Source organism: Cupressus sempervirens, chromosome 7 (genome assembly GCF_028749045.1).
Source record: "Cupressus sempervirens isolate cs-2001-9-10 chromosome 7, ASM2874904v1, whole genome shotgun sequence".
NCBI classification, from domain to species: domain Eukaryota; kingdom Viridiplantae; phylum Streptophyta; class Pinopsida; order Cupressales; family Cupressaceae; genus Cupressus; species Cupressus sempervirens.
In genome coordinates this window covers 733,510,108-733,515,608 of record NC_143124.1, presented here as the reverse complement: position 1 = coordinate 733,515,608, position 5,501 = coordinate 733,510,108, and the positions used below count along the sequence as shown (strand labels likewise).

The following is a 5,501-nucleotide window of genomic DNA, read 5'->3' as shown; positions in this document are numbered from 1 at the left end:
AGGTTAAGGATAGGACATTACAATTAATGTGTAGAAGGAGCTAGTATTTTTTGACATGAGACAAAATTTCCTACAAGAGAGAGTGAAGGCAGCTGATAGTTCCTTGATAGACTTGTAATTAACTGCAACAAGGTTGGATGATAGGATCATTCAAGCAAAAAAATTCTTGGAAGATTATTAGTTCATTAGAATAGAAGAATTTAAAATTTTCCTTTATAAGATCAAGAAAAATGAATGAGCATTGATTTTAAATCCAAGAGGGATTGAAGAGAAAACTGAAGAGCTCATAGAGAAGCTTCTAGCCTATGATCTGGATAGTGAGACTGTGACAGTTAGGCTAGATATCTTGTATGGAGGAGAGGTATGTTATTGGTGCTTGGTTGGGATTTTAGAATAGTATTTGTGCTAGATCAAATAAGGATGCAAGATAAATCAATATCATATGAATCTTTTGGTGCACAAAACTAACAAAGAGGTATTAATTTTAACATTGATAGTAAAACACTATCTATGTGGATTTTTTCTCTTGAAACAAATAAACATGAGTTGACGGATGTCCAAAATATAGCTCAAGGTAGTGCCATTATATGGACATTGGATTCCACTACTGGTAGTGAAATGTCAAGTGCTCTAAAGCACTTTTCTTTCATGAATGAGGTCAAAGTGGCATAAATTGAAGATTGTCTCTCCCAAACCTTTAGAGAATACATCAACACCAAGAAGTTGTATGAAGAATTGCGGTGTATTAGAGCATAGGGTGAAAAAGATGTAGGAATAAATACAAGGATTAGAAAATGAAATTCTTACTTTGAAGGAGCAACTTATAAAGATGGAAGAAAAGTGAAATGAGGATTGATGAACTAGAAAGAGTCATAGAGGATAAAGCAGTTAGAACTAAGTAGGCAATTGCTATGATGGAGACTCAAGCTCCAAGTAAAAATGATCAACTAAAGGTACATAAACTAAAGGGAATGTTACATCACAGGATATAGGTATTGAAAAGAGTATCCCAACATGCCCACCGTGTTTTTATATCTTTTCAAAGAGAAGAGTATGTGTGCAAAGAAGCTCTGACATAGCTCTCCCCTATCTCTAATCAATGGGGCCCATACACTCCTTTGTTTGATAAATGAATTATTTTGATGGCTAAGAATCCAAAGATTCCTTTAAAAAAATCACAATAAAAGAGCCCTTAGAAATGGTGAAAGAACTAGTTATTTTCTTTATAGCCAAGTCATGAGTAATCCAAGGTAAGGTGAAGGTAATGAATGAAGTCATTGATATTTTTATTTCCCCAATTATTTATAATGAAATTAAGTTGAAGGATTGGCAAGAGTGGTCAACGTCATTTGACCATATCATGGCATTGGAAAAGGTTGCAACTATTTTTGATGGGGATGTTGACAATAACTTGTTCTATAATTCGATTAACTCTTTGTTCAAAATTGAAGTGGATATGAACAAATTTGTAATATAATCAAAGGCTATTACAAATGCTAGATGGAAAAAAAATTGTTAATGATTTGGAAATTGTTAGAGGAACTAACTAGCCAGCAAAGAGAGAGATTTATGTGTGGGAGGTAATTGGTGAGATCAATTATTTTCCCATGGGAAGTAATTAGAGGATGGATTATGAGGATAGATGAAGAAAAAATAGAGGAAGTAAGGGGATTATACTAGGATATCTTACATTTGCACTAGCTTGTTTTGGATACACCTACAGTACAAATAAAGACTGAACCTAAATATCAAGATGTTAGTTATCAAATTTTGACCTACTTCCCATATCTTTCAGTTGCAAAGAATGTTTGTAATGGTTTTTCTTCTCTGTAACTTGTTTTTGATGTCATGTAATGACATGTGTCTTCCCAATATTAAGCTTCTTGCAATCCTTATTTTATAAAAGTATTTCCAACATTGGGAAGGATGGTCTGAATTCTAACTTTGTCATTGTTGCCTGACTTTCAGTCACCCATCATTTTTCAATGTCAAGTCAGTCTAGTGTCTAGGTCTAAGTCTTTATAGGTAGGTAATCTTTGCCAGGTTTCCCTTCATTTTCCATCTTTTTTTAAGCCGGGTGGGATGTTTTCAAGGTCTCATTAATTGGGTAGGTTGTAGCCCCCAATCTAGAAAAGATTATGATCTTTCAATTAATGATCTTTTTAGCAAAAGAATGGTTGGGGATTATGATTTTCAAGAATTGAGAAAGCTTACATATGGATAACAAATTGACAAAATTGGTTTTGGAAGTTTCAAATTTTATTCCTTGTGCATTCAGTTGTTGAAACCTTTCTTATACTAAATGAATGCATATGTGCCAACATGGCTTTCAACAACAGAGTATAAACAGTCACAGATTGAATCACATATTAGATTGTTTATAGTTTGGAGAAAAGTCCAAACAATAGAACTTTGGAAAGAAGTCTTTTTATTAATACAAGACTATGGATGCAATTCTCTTTGATTGAAGTAATCACGTTAAGAAGGTACGTTAATGCTAGCAGTATTACTATAATCTTATGAAGGTAACAGAATTTGGGACAGTTCCAAATCAAATTATGATTATCTCCTTTGAAGATAAGAAAGGATAGGGTTATGAATTTTTTTATCATAAAACTCTGCCTACATTATGTTGAACCTTACCAAGTCACAAAAGAATTAACCCTGATTATGAAGGAGCCATGGCTTTTCAAGGAAAGCAAGAAAGTATAGACCATTTTACTCATTTGTTCTTGCAGTTACTACTCCTCCTACAGATATTATATGCTTTGACAGAAGATTTTCATATTAGAGAATGGAAGAACTCCATCATCCATGGATGAAAAGGCTATTTGTGGGTTTTGCTCACACATCTGAATTCAATGGTCTTGCAAAGCCAAATAAATCTCATTATCTGATACAAGAAATAGATTCTAAATCAGCTTCCCAACACCCACTACTTGAGTTGACCCACAGAACATTTGGAACTTTTCTTCCATTCCAAAGTTTTGATTTTTCAAAGATGGTTACAGATTCTGGAAAGATGCACACTTTAGACGCTTTGTTGAAGAAGCTACGTGCTGATAACCATCATGTGCTACTTTTTGTATAGATGATAAAGATGGTTGACATACTCAAAGATTATATGAATTATAGAAAGTACAAGTATCTTAGACTAGATGGGTCTTCGTTAGTGGTAGGTCGAGGTGAAATGGTGAAGGAATTCCAAAGAAAGTCTAATATATTTGTTTTATTGTTGAGCACAAGAGTTGGCATGACAGGATTTTTCATTTTGGTTATTCCAAAACCATTTGCGTACCAACAGAGGTGGACACAAATGTTGCACAGATAGTTGTACATTTTGGATGGGTTCTACTTGCTCCACTCCCAAAAAGTCTTTTGATACATAAACTAGAGGAGTACTCTTATTTGAACAGCATCCATCAGTACTTATGGCCATGACTGTGCACACTTGATCAGCGAACTCTTTACGAACTTCACTATTAGTTGATTACATTTGGAAAGATTTTCTATCAGAAAAGCAAGCCAAACTATAATGTGTGTCCAATGAAGCTTAACTGCAAGCACTTTGCAAGTGCTTTTATGAGTGCACGACAAGCCCTTCCAGCTCCAGTTGACAAATAATTATCAGTGCCAATTTCTTCATTTGATCCACAACTCAACAAGATTCTTATCCCCTTATTCCACTTGCTCTACCTCCAATATCTTCATTTAATATTCTTTATCAGAAAGATCCATATGTCCTAGATTTGGCCAATATTTTTCTGAGGAACATATCAACATCGATGCATACCCATGAACCTATTGTTGAAGAGCCTTCATCTCCACAGCATGAGAGCATAGACATTTCAGTAGAAAATGCACCACATGATTCATCTGATATGGATTCTGAAGAAATTCCTATTATCAAATTGAACTGTGATGACAATGCATTACAGATTTACAAATCTTTTGAGAGTGGCACCCAACACTTAGATACAATAGACACATTGACAGCTTTAGTAGTTGCACCTCTTGAGTCTGTTTCAATACCCTTACCTAAGCTAAAAAAATGTCAATCGACTTCAGACTGAGCATCAAGTATATGAGATTCCAGACAATCATCAACTTCTGAGTGAGTTTGACCCAAGAGAACTAGATGATCCTTACTCTTATCTTCTAGCTATATGGAGTCCAGGTGAAAAAGTAGAAAGAGTGCTAACAACAGGTTCATGTTGTATTTTGAATAGATTAATATCAATGTGAACAAGAAAATTGCAGTTCGTGTACAACTACAAGAGGCATTAATGACGGTGTTGTAAAGGGCACAGTATTGATACCTTGCAAAACAGCAATGAGAGGGTGTTTTCCATTAAATGGAACTTATTTTCAAGTTAATGAGGTGTTTGCTGATCATAGAACAAGTTCACATCCAAAAAAAGTTCCAAGAAATTGGATTTGGAATTTGCGACGGTGCACTGTATACTTTAGTACATCAATTCCCAGTATATTTAGAGGTCTTAAGGCCCGAAGCATAGATATATATCAAGGAAAGGATACGATGCCTCCATTTGTCCATATGTTTGCAAAGTTATCATAAAAGATTCTCAAAGACAAACCGAAGGTGTTGGAGGATTCTAGTGACATGTGTCACTAGGTTAATTTCCAAATAGCAGGACAAGGCCATAAGAGAAAATTGTTCTATTAAGCAAGGAAATGAATTTCATTTTCCATTAAAATGAAAAGGCCATGTGTCAAGGAATATAGAGGATTTTATTTTTCTTGAGGCGGTTACAAAATTGAAAAGTCAAGACCATTTTAAGATTCAGTTTTATGAAACCAAAAAGCCATCATAAGGAGAAGCTGAACAAGCATCTTGGCGTAGGCTATTTATTGTAAATCTTTTTTTGAGAGAGGCATTCGGCCTTTTCTACATACAGTCGGAGAGTTGGAGTAGAAGAGGAGGGCATTTTCATTTAGATATTTCATTTCATTGCATGTAGAGGGCTTCTTTTCCTTGCATATAGTCAGAGAGCTGGAGTAGAGGAGAGGGCATGTTATTTTAGGTTTTTCATTGCATATAGGGGTCGGCAAAATTTTGGCATGAAGCTGATTGCAGAGACAATCAAGTCCAGGGCCATTTATTTTATGTCCAATTGTACCTGGTGTTATTTCATGGTGTTGAATTGGGAATGATAAACAAACAGAGTTTTGTTCTATTGTTATCAATTTGGCCAATCAGTAAGATAATTAGAGAATTATAAAATATTCTGGAGTTGCATCAGTTACTTCATCTGCATATTCATAACTTTCATAATCATTCTTGCATTACATTTTCATAATTTGCATCTTTCATAATTGCTTTGTTGAGAAATTCATAAGAGTGTGAAGATCACAGCATAGCATTTTGCATCTAAATCCTGCCTGAGATTTCACTTGCCTTGGTGGAACTCGGTTTTCCTCTATTGTTCTCTAGTTAAGAACTTATTTGCAGTAGGGATTAGATTTGAAACATAATTCAT

General features: G+C 34.7%; 1 pseudogene; it reads left to right on the top strand.

Moving 5' to 3' along the window:
• Nucleotides 1-2,794: 2,794 nt before the first annotated feature.
• LOC149549325 (DNA glycosylase/AP lyase ROS1-like) lies at nucleotides 2,795-4,579 on the top strand (annotated as a pseudogene).
• Nucleotides 4,580-5,501: the final 922 nt, after the last annotated feature.